This window comes from Plecotus auritus (genome assembly GCF_963455305.1).
Source record: "Plecotus auritus genome assembly, chromosome: 7".
Lineage (NCBI taxonomy): Eukaryota > Metazoa > Chordata > Mammalia > Chiroptera > Vespertilionidae > Plecotus > Plecotus auritus.
This window is the reverse complement of record NC_137774.1, coordinates 40877928-40893527: the sequence shown is the minus strand read 5'-3', so window position 1 is coordinate 40893527 and position 15600 is coordinate 40877928. Positions and strand designations below refer to the sequence as shown.

Sequence of the window (15600 nt, the reverse complement as noted above, 5' to 3'; positions counted from 1 at the left end):
TATTTTATTTATCTCCACAATGTTGTAACAAAAAGGTGCTTAATTTTTGAAAATAAGTAAGCCATGTAGGATCGTCAGTGAAGTAAGTGTGAGTACATAAAGCAGTAAATTGACAGCTACTTGTAATGCCATAAAAAAAAGTGATCCAGAGGCTTGTAAAATATTTTAAGAATGTTTTCATGTACCTGGCCAGATTCAGATAATATGGTTTGTATGTTTTTTATATTTTCCTTTAAAAAAAGACCTGTAAGGCATCCCAACTCTTGAAAATGTTGGTCATATTAGTGAGTGAGGGTTTTCTTTTTTTTTTTTCAATTACAGGTTACATTCAATGTTATATTGTATTAGTTTCAGGTGTACAGCTATTTTACAAAGTGTTTTGATATTTCAAGTACCCTCCTGGCACCACACATAATTATTACAATGTTACTGACTATATTCCTATGCTATTCTGTAACTACCAATGACTATTCTGTAACTGCCAATTTGTACTTCTTAATCTCTTCACCTTTTTCACTTATCCGCCAACCCACCTTCCCTCTGGCAACCTGTCTGTTCTCTATCTGTAAGTCTGTTTCAGTTTTGTTTGTTCATTTATTCTGTTCTTTAGGTTTCACAGATAAGTGATATTATATGGTGTCTGTCTTTCTCTAACTTATTTCACTTAGTATAATACCTCCAGGTACATCCACACTGTCACAATGGTAAGATTTCATTCTTTTTTATGGTCAAGTAATATTTCATTGTATATAATATCACAGCTTTTTTATCCACTAGTCTATTGATGGGCATTTGGGTTGCTCCCATATCTTGGCTGTTATAAATAATGCTGCAGTTGAACATAGGGTTGCATATATTCTTTCGAATTAGTGTTTTGGATTTCTTTGGATATATACCCAAAAGTGCAATTGATGGATCATAAGGCAGTTTCATTTTTTTTCTTTTCTGAAGGCAGTTTCATTTAAAATTTTTTTTCTTAAAATATATATTTTTTATTGATTTCAGAGAAGAAGGGAGAGGGAGAGAGAGAGAGAAATCAATTATGAGAGAGAATCATTGATCGGCTGCCTCCTGCATGCCCCCTACTGGGGAATGAGCCCGCAACCCGGGCATGTGCCCTTGACCGGAATCGAACCCGGGACCCTTCAGTCTGCAGGCCGACGCTCTGTCCACTGAGCCAAACTGGCTAGGGCTCATTTTTAATTTTTTGAGGAACCTCTGTACTGTTTTCCATAGTGGCTGCATCAATCTGCATTCCCACCAACAGTGCACAAGGGTTCCCTTTTCTCCACATCCTTGCCACACTTATTATTTGTTGATAGCCATTCTGACAGGTGTGAAGAGATACCTCATTGTGGTTTTAATTTGCATTTCTCTGATGATTAGTGACATTGAGCATCTTTCCATATGTCTATTGGCCACCTGTATATCCTCTTTGGAGAAGTGTCTATTCAGGTCCTCTGCCTATTTTTTTTTTTTTTTTATGTGCCTCAGGCATGAAACAGCTCTGGCCACCGACACAGGCATCAAGCTAGGATGAACTAAGGACTGTACATCTGCTTTGCCCCTGATTGATGATATAAGAGCAACACCACCAATCAGGTGTCTCCTTGCCCATTGCCAGGGGGTCTCTGCCTATTTCTTTATTTTCTTTTTCTTTTTTTTAATATATTTTATTGATTTTTTTACAGAGAGGAAGAGAGAGGGATAGAGAGTTAGAAACATCGATGAGAGAGAGAGACATCGATCAGCTGCCTCTTGCACGCCCCCTGCTGGGGATGTGCCCGCAACCCAGGTACATGCCCTTGAACGGAATCGAACCTGGGACCCTTCAGCTCTATCCAATGAGCCAAACCGGATAGGGCATCTAACTATTTCTTAATGGGGTTGTTTGTTTTGGTGTTGAGTTGTAGGAGTTCTTTATAAATTTTGGATATATATATATATATATATATATATATATATATATTTATCAGATATATCATTGTTGAATATCTTCTCCCATTCAGTAGGTTGTCTTTTTCTTTTTGTTGCTGGTTTCCTTTATTGTGTGAAAACTTTTTAGTTTGATGTAGTCCCATTTGTTTATTTTTTCTTTTGTTTCCCTTGTCTGAGGAAATACATTAGAAAAAATATTGGTAAGAGAAATGCGTTGGTTTACTTTTGAGCTCTCTACTTTGTTCTATTAATCTATGTGTCTGTTTTTATGCTAGTACCAGGATGTTTTGATTACTATAACCTTGTAATGTAGTTTGACATCAGATAGCATGATACTTTCAACTTTGTTCTTCTTTCTCAAAATTGCTGTTCCATTTTTTTAAAATTCCAAGAATATTCATAATACTTTCTACTCTAGTCCTAGGTACATTATAAGAAAATGAAGCTGTGCAAGAAAGAGCTATGTGGATCTGATGAAGGAGTTGACACATTTCAGAATTGTCCAAGAGAGAAAGTAGAGAAATAGTGTTTACATTGTGAGATTGTTAGACAGGAATAGAACTACAGGTGAAGTTTACAGGAGTCCTGTAATGTAGGGCCAGAAAGTACTCAAGGTGTGGTCCAGAAATTATGCAAGGGCTATGACATTATTCATTTGTTTATTGAACAAATATTTGTTGGGCATATACTGTGCCAAACACTTGGGTGACAATGGGCAAAGCATATACTTGCTCTTAAAGAGTTTGTAATACTGAAAGAGATTCACATTAACCCAGCAATTATAGGCATGGTGAGTATTATCCAAGGGAACATGTAAGGGAAAAATAGCAAGAGTATTTAACCTCATCTAGGGAGTCAAGGAAGACTTACTAGTACCTGAGAGAGTAACATTTCAGCTCAGATTTGAAGGATGAAAGCAGACAGGGTGCAGAAGGTGTTAGCAGTGTTCCAGGCAGAGGGAATCACATGCATGACTCTCCGAGAGTCCAGAGAATGGAGAACATGGAAGAATGGTATAATATATTAGGGTTAGGTAAAACTGCTTCAAGGGGCAGAAAACCCAGTGCAACAGTGGTTTAAACAGTAAAGAAGCTTTTTATGTAAAAGTCCAGGTAGGAAGTCCAGGTTTGGCAGTTTCATAGCTATCAGGGACCTGGCTCTATCCATCTTGTGCTGTCATCCTCCACAGACACTTTCTACCTATTGATCCAAATGACTCCTTCAGCTTTTAGTTTCCACATTCCAACCAGGAGGAAAGGGAAAGAAAGGGCCACACTTCCTCTCTTAAGGGCATGGCTCATATCCCATTGACCCAAATCCAGCCACATAGCTGCAAGGGAGGCTGGGAAAGATCCTTATTCCTTTCCCACATATTCAGCTAAAACTCAGAATTTAATTACTGAGGAAGAAAATAGATATTGGGTTATAATTAGCAGTCTTTTATTCATGTGGCTAGATCATAGAATGCAGCAGGAGGAGAACAAGGTTAGAGAAGTAGGCAGGTACCAGATTGTGGGAGTTCTTTGCATCCTCTGTTAAATAGGAGTTTGGAAACAGGGGAGTTTTAAATAAAGTGCCATGCTAGTTGTGGGTGCCTTGTGGGAGAACCAGAGTGGGGTCAGAGTGGACCCAAGCAGATCAGTTATGAGGAAATTATGGCAGATTTGGGTGGGAGAGTTGGGGTCTGAGTTGTTACTACAATTTCATGACTCTCACTGGTTAGCATTGGTTATTTGAAGAGACTGCTTCTGACTCAAAGTGAAGGCTTAGCCAAAGTTTAAACACCTGACTGGGTGGCTCAGCCTGTTGGAGCGTCGTCTCCGTACACTAAAAGGTTGCGGGTTCGATTCCCAGTCAGGGCACATATTTAGGTTGCGGGTTCGATTCCTAGTCAGGGTACATAGGGGAAGCAACCGATATTGATGGCGCTCTCTCTCTCTCTCTCTCCCTCCCTCCATCCATCCCTCTCTTTTTCCCTTCATCTCTTTCTAAAAGCAATAAAACATAGCTTCCAGTGAGAATTAAAATTAATAACAATAATAATAATAATAATAATAATAATACCTCGTGATTGGGATCATCTCACTGTGGTTGGTTGTCCTGTCTTTAAGTAAGGGATTATTATATTAGTAATATAAAAATGAGTAAATATTAGCCATGCATTTGATTCTCTGCAAGTCTGTCTTTTGACTTGATTAAGTACGCATTTCTGTGTCTTAGTTAATTCCACATGTAAGCTTCTGAAAATGTATTGTGATATTCTAATAAAAGTTTAAGGATTTTTGTGAAATAATACAATATCTTTATAGTAGCAACTAAAATGATGAATTATTTCTCTTCATTCAATTTATGAGAGCTAGCACCATAGAGCAGGTTATCAGTGGTGTACATTATTTACTATTATAATAATAATTTAAAATGGCTCTGAGCCCCAGAAGGTTTACATGTTGGGTTTTTTTTGGCTACTAATTTGCATTGCTCTCCATGTCCACACAGCTGTCTTGCCTTCACGTTTCTGACCATAATTACTTAAGGTGGTGTCCTAAAGGAGTTGCTCTATAGCCCAGAGTCTGAAATGTTATCATTTTATAGTACAACACACCTTTCTTTTCTCATGGTGGGTGTGGTCCATGGAGAAATACTGTTTGCTCACAGGAAGCAATATTTAATTGACTCCTGTGTAGAAGAGAAATAGAGTTAAAATTAAATTCTTATTTGACATCAGAGATTACAGATTAGATATTTGTGCTCTTAATATTATATGCTTCCAGAAAATCATGTATACTATAGAGCAGAAAAAAGTGCTCAACACAGGCTGATAGCAGATGACTTTAAGGTAGGAATTTAACATGAATAGGTCTTATTTTATTAATTTGTCATATTAGTTTTGGTGCCTACTTTGTGAAATTCATTGGATTGTAAACCCTGATGGAAGGACCATTTTTATTCATTTATTTATTGTCTTAGCACAGTCTTGGTGCATAGCCAGCACTCAGTAAGTGTTTCTACCCATAGTGTCCTCAGTTTCATTTAAGAGATTGAATGCAGTCTTCATTCTCCAAACTTGTATTTTATATTCAATCTGTTACTTTTTAATAATAAGACATTTCTTGCCCTGGCCAGTGTCGCTCAGTGGTTGGAGTGTTGGCTCACAAACGGATGGGTTGCAGGTTCAGTCCCTCACCCCAATCGGGGGCGGGTGCAGGAGGCAACCAATTGATGTGTCTCTCTCATCTCTCTCTCTCCCTGCTTCTTCCTCTTCCTCTCCCCCTCCCTCCCTCCTCCCCCCTACTTCCTCTTCCTCTTCCTCTCCCCCTCCCTCTCTCTCTCCCCCCCTTCTTTCCCTTCCTCTCCCCCTCTTTCTCCCTGTCTCTTTCTCTTTCTCTCTCTCCCTCCCTTTCACTCTCTCTAAAAATCAATGGAAAAAATATTCTCGGGTGAGGATTAACAATAACAACAAAAAGAGGCCAGCTGCATAGCCCAGTGGTTGAGCATCAACCTATGAACCAGGAGGTCACAGTTTGATTCCCGATCAGGGCACATGCCCGGGTTGTAGGCTCAATCCCCAGTGTGAGGTGTGCAGGAGGCAGTCAATCAGTGATTCTATCTCATCATTGATGTTTCTCTCTCTCCCTCTCCCTTCCTCTGAAATCAATTTAAAAATATATATATATCTACACTAATAAAAGAGAAATATGCAAATTGACCATACCTCCATGACACCCACCAGCCAATCAGGAGCGAGTATGCAAATCAACCCAACAAAATGGCAGGTTAATTTGCATATGCAGGCACGGAGCGAAGATTGAAGACTGAAGAGACTTGGCTTCTCTGCTGCGGCCAGAGCGAAGCCTGGGTCCTGGGTGCTGGTGGAAAATTGGTGCCGGCAGTCAAGGGAAGGAAGGACTATTGTACAAATCTTTGTGCAACAGGCCTCTAGTATATATATAAAAAATATATTTCTTGATGTTGGAGAAAACAGTTAAATATTAATGAAAATTTTAAAAGGCTCTTAGTCACTATTGGGTTTAGAGGAAATTTGGAGAACAATACTATTTTGGTGTTACCATGTTGGAAGTATTAATCAACTAATTTAAAATGGCTCTGAGCCCCAGAACCATGCAAATATAATACAGTTGTAATTCTCTACCCCTTCAAGACAGAGTGTGAGAGACGTGTATATGCACCATAAAGATGAAGCAGGCTACAAGCATTGCTTATCCTCAGCTCATAGCCCATGGGGGCTCCCCACTTCCTGAGGGATCCTTTGAATGAGGGGGAGCCCACAGGCTGGCCTGTTCCCCTGTCTGACCTCATCTATCTCTGTCTCCTGCACAAGTCCTATGCTCTAGCCAGTGGGATACCTTCCTTGTCCTGTGTGTGGACCTTGCTTTTCTCAGTTCTTCAAGATTTCCTGTCTTGGTACTGTCACCTGACCAGGACCAAGCCTTTCTTGTGGCACGATTCAGATGGCTTCTGTATAATGGTGTTTCCAGCCCCACCTTTTCGGCTTTTTGTTTTCTCTTCTGTACAGGTCACTTGGCACTTAGAGCACACTGTCTGGTCCTGTTCTGCAGCGAGGCTGTGAGCGCCCCCTAGCCAGTAGCCTGTAGTACTCCAGGACACAGGAAGTCTTCAGTGAGTGATGGCCATTAGGGTGATGCAGCAGTTTAGAAGAGAAAGATCTTGGGTGATTTTGGCTCTGAGTGCTTTGCTGTAAGGAGGATGATTGTATTGGCTTCTTGTGGAGCAATTCATGATCCAAGAGGGCTGTGGAGGAAAGGTCATATCTCTCTTTTGCCTTTTCCTGATTTCCAAAATGCCACTTCATCATGTTCTGTCTTGCTTTAGAAACTTCATTGTCAAATGTTAGTCTAACATTTAAGCATTTAAGTCTTTCCACTCTTATCTCCCAGTACTCTTTAAGCATCTAGGTCCATTCACTGCTTCTCATACACGTGGGAATTTTGTTCTTTGTTCTCTTTCTCTTCCCTTTTGTCCATCCTAAGCCCTTTCCACTTTCAAGAGCTATAGAGAAGCCCTGGCCAAATAGCTCAGTTGGTTAGAGCATCATCCCTATATACCAAGGTTGTGGGTTTGATCGTGGTCAGCAAACATACAAGAATCAACTAATGGCCCTAGCTGGTTTGGCTCTGTGGATAGAGCGTCGGCCTGCGGATTGAATGGTCCTGGGTTCGGTTCTGGTCACGGGCCCATGCTGGGGTTGCGGGCTCGATCCCCAGTGTGGGGTGTGCAGGAGGCAGCCAATCAATGATTCTCTCTCATCATGGATGTTCTATCTCTCCTTCTCCCTTCCTCTCTGAAGTCAATAAAAATATATATACTGGTATATTTTAAGAAAAAATAAAAGAATCAACCAATGAATGCATAGATAAGTGGAACAACAAAAATCAATGTCTCTCTGTGTGTGTCTTTCTCTCTCTCTCTCTCTCTCTCTCTCTCTCTCTCAAATCCTATATAATAAAGAAGTAATTTTCAAATTAACCCTCACGCCCTCACAAGATGGCTACCTATGACCAGGCTGGCAGGGGGGTTAGTGAGGGATGACCAAATGACTGAACACGCAGGCTGTGTGGGGTGACCAAGCCAGCGGGGTGGTGGGATGACCAAACAACTGAACAGCAGGCTGCATGGGGTTACCAGGTCGGCGGGGGGGCCTTGAGGGGCGACCATGATGGCAGGGGGGGGCAGTAAGAGGTGACCAGGCTGGCAGGGGGGGCAGTTAGGGGCTACCAGGCCGGCAGCGGGGGGGCAGTAAGGTGTGACCAGGCCGGCAGGGGCGGGGGGTTCAGTTAGGAGTGACCAGATCGTCAGGGAGGAGGCAGGTGGGGGTAACCTGGCCAGCAGTGGGGGCAGTTAGGGGTGATCAGGCTGGCAGGGGGGCCAGTTAGGGGCTACCAGGCAGGCAGGCAGGTGAGTGATTAGGAGCCTATGGTCCAGGATTGTGAGTGGGATGTCTGACTGCCGGTTTAGGCCCAGGGGGTTCTGGATTGGAGAGGGTGCAGGCTGGGCTGAGGCCCCCCCCAATGCATGATTTTCGGGCACCAGGCTTCTAGTAAATAAATAATTAGCCCTAGCTGGTTTGGTTCAGTGGATAGAGTGTTGGCCTGCGTACTGAAGAGACCCGGGTTCAATTCTGGTCAAGGGCACATGCCTGGGTTGCAGGCTTGATCTCCAGTAGGGGGCGTGCAGGAGGCAGCCAATCAATGATTCTCTCTCATCATTGATGTTTCTGTCTCTCTCTACCTCCCCCTTCCTCTCTTAAATCAATAAAAATATATTTTAAAAAAATATATTTAAAAAATATATTTAAAAACAAATAAATAAGCAAACAAACAAGCTAAAACAATGTTTCAAGAAAAGGACCATAGAGAAGCATTTAAAAGTAGAATGGAGTTTGGGAAAGGCTTCACCAAACCAAAGCTTGAGAGGCTGGAAGAATTTTCCAGGCAAAGGAAGAAAGGTACAGCATGTGCTGTACCTTTTTAGGTGAGAGAGAACATGGTAAATTGGGGGGATGATACTTATTTGGCACCTAGTCTAGAGTCTGAGTTGGCTGGGACCTTAGTAACCATTGCATGCAACCTGTCTCCCTCCCTTCCCCCATAAAGGGATTCCCTTCTGTAATATCCTGGACACCTGTAGTTAGCCTATTAATGGTATCAGCAAGTTTGCTGCTTTATAAGTCTATCTATTCTACTGTTCTTTAGACTGAGCTTGAGAATTGGGCCCTGGATCCAGCCTGCTTGTGGACAAATCCTAGTTCCACCCTCAAGCCATGTGACCTTGATTGACTTACATGACCACTTCGTGTTTCAGTTGCCTCACCTATAAAACGAGCATAATAATACTATCTGCCTTACCTAGTTGATGTGAGGATTATGAATTAGTTCATGTGAAGCACCTAGAACAGTGCCTGGCACATGCTTAATGCCCAATAAATGTTGCTGTTAGTAGTGTTATGTTTCTCTATTTTTGTTTTACACTAGATTGTTTACTCCTTCTATGTGAGAGTCCTTTTACTATTTCACTTAGACATGGGATGTGAGGCAGTCTTACAGATGAGTGAACAAGGCCTTAAATGGATAGTGGTCCTCTCAGTCAATAAGTATCAGAACTGGGATTAGATCCAGGTCTTTGGACTTCTGATGGAGCGTGTTTCTCCCAAGTTGAACTAGCCTGCAGCCTATGCCCACTGCATTGCATTCTGCTGGTCTGAGCACACAGTTCTGGTCTGTGATGATTTTGGCACATTCTCATGTATGTACCATAGTCTTGATCTCAGTAGTGGTCAAGGAGGTTCAATAGGAATGGCCTGTGCCCTGTCTCATGCTGTCCTCAGACCAAGGCAAATGAATGTAAATCTGCAGTCAGCCAGCTCACTCTTCCGTCTCTTCTCTACAGAGCAATAACGGCCTTCTATCTAGATTGTAACAGCTCTTTGCGGTTTACTAGGCATAGTCTTCTTTGCTAAGCCTTTGGATCCTCACGATAAGCTATGAAGAAAGGTTGGGTGGAAAGAGGAATTGAGATCTCAGAGTAAGCAGTAAATCTGACATCATACTCTAATCCAGATTTCCTTAGTCTGACTGTGTTTATATTTTTTATGCGTTTTTAGGTTTAGGTTCTATCCATTTTATTCCCACTGTAAAATATGAGACTTTAGTTGTCTTTCACCTTCCTGTCCTTGTCTACACCTGCACATCTCTTGTCCTCCCTTGATTTAATTTTTTTAGATCACTCTTGATATTTTCATTATTATATAAATTTTATTCATAGCTTGGCCTTGTAGTATTCCATGATTACTTTTCCTTTTTTGCACATCTTATTTTCTTTGGAGTTAACCATTAAATTGGTACTTTTCTTTTACTTAATATTTTTGTCTTTTATCATTAATTTAATCCCAGATTTTCTGTCTAAATCTCTTCTCTCACAGACATTAAATATGTTCAGTTATGTCGGTATTCTATCAGTTCATGTTCTCAAAGTCTGTTACCCAGTGCCTTCTGATCTGCTTCAATCTACCAGTAAACTTGGTATTCTCTAGGTCTTCTGTGCAGGTATCATCTTAGAATCTCCATTATCTGGGGATTCATTTTCTCTTGGTCAGATCCCATTCTTCCTCTTTCTTGGTGTATTCCTTCAAGTGGCCACATCCTCTAGTAGCTTTCTGAGTAAGGGAGTGTTAAGTAGTTCTTTTTTGTGTAGGGATGTTTATATTTTCCTCTTTCACAGTTGATGGTATTGGGCTGAGTAAGACTTCTGGGTTAAGAGAGTACCTGAGAATGGCTTCCAGTGTAACTGCTGAATCAGTCCCATTCTGATTCTTAGCCTTTTACTTGGAACTGCATCTTCTGAAGGTAGGGACTTCTCTTTTCTCTCAGTGTCATGAAATTTCATTATGATGTGCTGTTATCCATTGTTCAGGGTATTCAGCCTCTTTAGTCTCAGAACTCTTTTTTAAAAATATATATATTTTATTGATTTTTTTTAGAGAGGAAGGGAGAAGAATAGAGAGTTAGAAACATCCATGAGAAAGAAACACGGATCAGTTGCCTCCTGCACACCCCCTACTGGGGATGTGCCTGCAACCAAGGTACATGCCCTTGACCAGAATCGAACCTGGGGACCCTTCATTCCGCAGGCTGATGCTCTGTCCGCTGAGCCAAACCGGTTAGGGCTAGTCTCAGAACTCTTATCTGTCGGTATGGGGAAATTATCTTGAACCATAACAATTGTGATTTCCTCCTCTCTATTTTCTGTGTACCCTTTTTCTGGAGCTCATTATTTGGATGTTGGGTGTCCTGGACTGATTTTTCTTCTTTTCTTTTCCAGTTTCCATCATTTTGTCTTTTTACTCTACTTTTGGGGCACTTTAGTTAACTCTGTCTTCCAGCCTAATAAGGATTGTCTTCCAAAATCTGTTAATATTTTTATTTTGCCTTGATATTTTAATTTTCAAGAGCTTTAAAATTTTTCTGAATAGCCTGTTTTTAATACTAGTATTCTGTTTTTTCATGGTTGTAATATTCTTTTTTATTAGTGGCTACACAGAATATACTAAAACTCACTGTATTAAACCTCAGTAAGGCTTACATTAAAAATATCTTTTAAAATATTTCTCTGAAGATATTAATGATAGTCCTTTTATTTATTTATTTTTAAATATATTTTATTGATTTTTTACAGAGAGGGAGGGAGAGGGAGAGAGTTAGAAACATCGATGAGAGAGAAAGATCAATCAGCTGCCTCCTGCACACCCCCCACTGGGGATGTGACCATAACCAAGGTACATGCCCTTGACCGGAATCGAACCTGGGACCCTTGAGTCCACAGGCTGATGCTCTATCCACTGAGCCAAACCGGTTAGGGCGATAGTCTTTTTATTCTCATTGAATAGTCCTTTCTTTTCTCCAAGTTGTTTTTTCTGTTTCATATTAATCCTTTCCTCAAATGTCTAGTGGTCCTGGGCTGTCTACTCATTTAAAAGTGGGAGACTGACCTAGCTGGTTTGGCTCAATAGGTAGAGCATCAACCTGCGGACTGAAGGGTCTCAGGTTCAATTCCCATCAAGGGCACATGCCCAGGTTGTGGGCTTGATCCCCAGTAAGGGACATGCAGGATGCAGCCAATCAATGATTCTCTCTTATCATTGATGTTTCTATCTCTCTTTCCCTTCTCCCTTCCTCTCTGAAATCAATAAAGATCCTATCTAATAAAGATGGAATATGCAAATTGACTGTCACTCTGTGACAAAAGATGGCAGCATCCACAGCTAATAAGGAGGGAATATGCAAATTGACATGCGGAGCAGCCGAGGCGGGACACCTGCTATGAGGGCGTGGCGGGGGTGGAGGGAGCTACAGGGAACGGCAGGGCCGGAGCGAAGGCAGAAGGTGGAAGGCGGTGGCCAGAGCGAAGGCCTGGGTCCCGGGTGCTGGAGGGAAGCCAGTGCCGGCAGCCAGGGGAAGGAAGGCCTATTCTTGCACGAATCTTTGTGCATCGGGCCTCTAGTATATTAAAAAAAAAAAGTGGGGTACTGAAGGTACTCCACACTCCTCTCAGTGGCACAAACAGAGCCACTCTGCTCCACTGTGGGATTGCCCCTCCACCATCCGAGGAGTTCATTGCAACCTACACACATGCAGGACACCTATGTGGCCTCATCCCTGGTTTCTGATGGAAGAAAGGATGGATGGTGCCCCTAAGGAGCCAGACTCAGGTTCATAGGCCAGACGAGGGGTGGGTAGTCTGTTGTTTGCAAGCTTGTTCTTTGAGGATTTTAAGAGTTTATTTGAGCTAAAATGACAACATATGCCAGAGAGCAAGATCTCAAATGAACCCCCCAAAATAGCTATTTTAAAATGCAGAAACCTGGCAGACATTATCTTAACCAAGTCATTAAAGGTAACTTCAATGGTAATGGAACAAATCAACTCCTGATACTATGTACCAAGAAGATCACAAGGTCACTTCTGTGGCATTCCTGCTAAGAATGCATAACCTGAATCTAATCAGGAGGAAGCAGAAGGAATCTAATCATCACACAGCCCAAGTTGAGAAGTGATCTACAAAACAACTGGCCTGTAACTCATCAAGTATGTCAAGGTCATGAAAGACGAAAGTGTGGAAAATCTTGACAACTGAAAAAAAAAAGAAAAAAAAAAGAATGGGGGACTAAAAAGGCTGATGCTCTATGCGTATGGCTTGTGACCAGTGATTCTCACTGTGAAATGAATTGGCTGGAAGCTCCCCAATGCCAGCATCTGTAGGTCTGTTCTCTTGGCTTCTCAGGTACCCCAGGGAAGACTCTTTCAAGTCTGTTGTCTGGAGGGTATGAGACTGGCTGCCAGCATTCTAGGAGCCCTAAGGGAAAGTTGAGTCTTAAATATTTTGCATGAAAACATGAATTCCCCTATTTTCAGTGTAGTAGTCACATTTTCAGCTGTGCCTGGTATTTTCCAATCCAGAGATGCTCTGTACTAGTCTCTCCAGAGAATCAAACTTCTGCCAAGATTGGGAAGAAGATATGGGAATCAGGGAATCTGTTATTTTTCTGTAGTGGAAAATTTTAAAGTACAAATAAGAGAATGAATTCCCGCATATCTATTAACCAGTTTTAACAGTTACCAATAAAAAAAAAGCCAGTTTTATTTCATCTAAACACGACCTACTTTTTCCTCCAAATTATCTTGAAGCAATTTTTTTTTCATTCACAAATAATTCATTTCATTCATAAATATTTCATTATATATTTCTAAACAAAGACCTTTTAAAAAATATACACAATCTCACTATTACCCATTTCCTGTCAAAAAGAAAATCCTATCAATTCCTTAAGATCAGCGTTTGTGCAATCATTTACTGTTTTTTTCAAATAGTAATACCGCCACTTTCAGCAGTACCTACTGCTACCAACTCCCAAGTCTTTGGGAGCTCTGCAATGTAAAGCAGCTTGCTTCTCAACTTTGCCTAGTCCAGTTTAGGATTCCACTTTCTGGGGTCAACCAACTCAGTTATTACTCATCCATCTGCTTCCCACCTTCCAAAATTTTGTTGCTGTTGCATCCTCTTCTATTCTTTGTCCTTGTTCTTTAACATCACTTTATAATATTGTCTTAGTGGGATTTCAAGAGGGAGCAGAGGTAAATGCATTTGTTCAGTGTTAACTTCTTTGAACACTCCTGATGGCTAGTTGTCCAGCTATTGCTCTGAAGCCTTAAGGGATGGAGTGGATAGTCCTTCCCAGAGCCTCCTAATCCATCTTTATACCCCATTGACAGCACACAAGTTCGTCTTTATGATGAGCTTTTCTCTTTGATCTCTATCTAGTGACCTTAATTTTCATTGCTCCTTTCTATGACAGCTTATCAGATAGTTGAAGAGAAGGATTCTGTTACTCCCCTCCCAGTCATGTTTTCTCCACACTAGAGATTTCACAGTCCTTCAGCTATTCCTCATGAATTTCTAGTCTCTCCATCATGATCTCTTTCCTCTGATCTCTTCTGTGGTATTCCTGCTAAGAAAGCATAACCTGAATCTAATCATGAGGAAGCATCACACAGCCCAAGTTGAGAAATGCTCTACAAAACAACTGGCCTGTAACTCTCTTCCTTTTAGTGTGTAGCTGCAAAACTACACTTAGCCTCTTTGATTTGGTCTAATCAGAAAAGAATAGAATGTCTTCTCTCCTTTAGAACATTATACCTAGACTAGAGGCCTGATGCACAAAGATTCATGCAAGAATGGGCCTTTGCTCTGGCCGGAGCTGCCTTTCCGCCTTCCCACACTGCCCAGAGGCCCAGAGCGGCTGGAGCAGTGCGGAACGCCTGCGATGATGCAAGCATCCCGCCCCTGGCCGCTAGGCGCCTGCGTATGCGAATTAACCCGCCATCTTTGTTGGGTTAGTTTGCATACTCCTGATTGGCTAGTGGGTGTCTCGAAGGTATGGTCAGTTTGCATCTTACTCTTTTATTAGTGTAGATTAGTATAGTCTTTAACCCTATTAACTTTTTGGATAATCTTGTCACCTTGAGTAGAGGCAAAAAGAGTGCTGAGAACCTTCTCACATATTGCTTCCAATCTCTCCCCCATCCTGCATTTATGTTCTTGGTTTTTGGATCCTGATACAAGGGATTGTATATGTTCCTATTACACATTGCATTGTTCAGAGGTCTGTGATGGAAATAGGGATATTTGTATTAGTTTGAAACCTCAGTAGGACATTTTCATATTTTTTTTTTCATTTAAAGTGAGCAACTTACTTTGTTGCTTTTCCCATTTTCATATTTCATGAAGGAGGAAAATAAGGTAAAGGAGCAGGAGTTTTAAGGAAGAGAGGGGATTGCTTAGAAAAGAGGGTAGAAGACTCCTGAAGTATTTCCTGATGAGGGATTTCTGTGAGTGAGTGTATGAGCAGAAGGAAAGAAGCCACTGATGAGGGAGGATTTGAGATCTGGGAATAGGGGCAGTTACCAAATGAGGAAAGTCTTATAGGATACTAGTAGCCCTGTGCACAAATCTGTGTGCCAGTAGCTCTCTGCTGCCCTCCTGTAGCTCCCCCCACACCCCTCATAGCTTGCTGCCCTGCCCCCTCCTGTAGCTCTCTGCCTCCCGCTTGCTTGCTACCCGGCCCCCTCCTGTAGCTCTCCACCTCCCGCAGCTCTCTGCCGCCCGGTTGTAGTTCGCTGCCCCACCCTCTTACAGATCTGTGATCTGGTCGTTATGCGGTCGATTGGTCAGTTGTTACGCCTCATGGCGTAATGGATAATTAGCATATTCCTCTCTTATATAGGATAAGAGGGAATGGGGTCAGAAGCAATGGAGGGGTAACATTGTAGACTAGACAGGAGAAGGGAAACACTTGCAATGCTGCTGTGCTTTCACAGTTGGGCTCTGTTCACCTGTTACTTAATCCAGGCAGCAGCCTGTGAGTTTGGTGATATTTCAGATCAAGAAGCTGAGGCTTATGGAGGTAAAGAAATATGTATAAAGTCACATAGCCAGGTAGTGACAGAGCAGGATTCAAACCAAATCCTATCCAGGCGTCCTCAAACTACGGCCCGCGGGCCACATGCGGCCCGCCGAGGACATTTATCCGGCCCGCCAGGTGCCACTGCCTGTCCTGCTTAGCAGCTGACT

The 15600-nt window shown here is 41.9% G+C and overlaps 1 protein-coding gene across 3 annotated transcripts in view; it reads left to right on the top strand.

The window, feature by feature from the left end:
* Nucleotides 1–15600, top strand: part of ZZEF1 (zinc finger ZZ-type and EF-hand domain containing 1) — a 121581-nt gene that overhangs the window by 1560 nt on the left and 104421 nt on the right. The gene's annotated exons all lie outside the window — the stretch shown is intronic.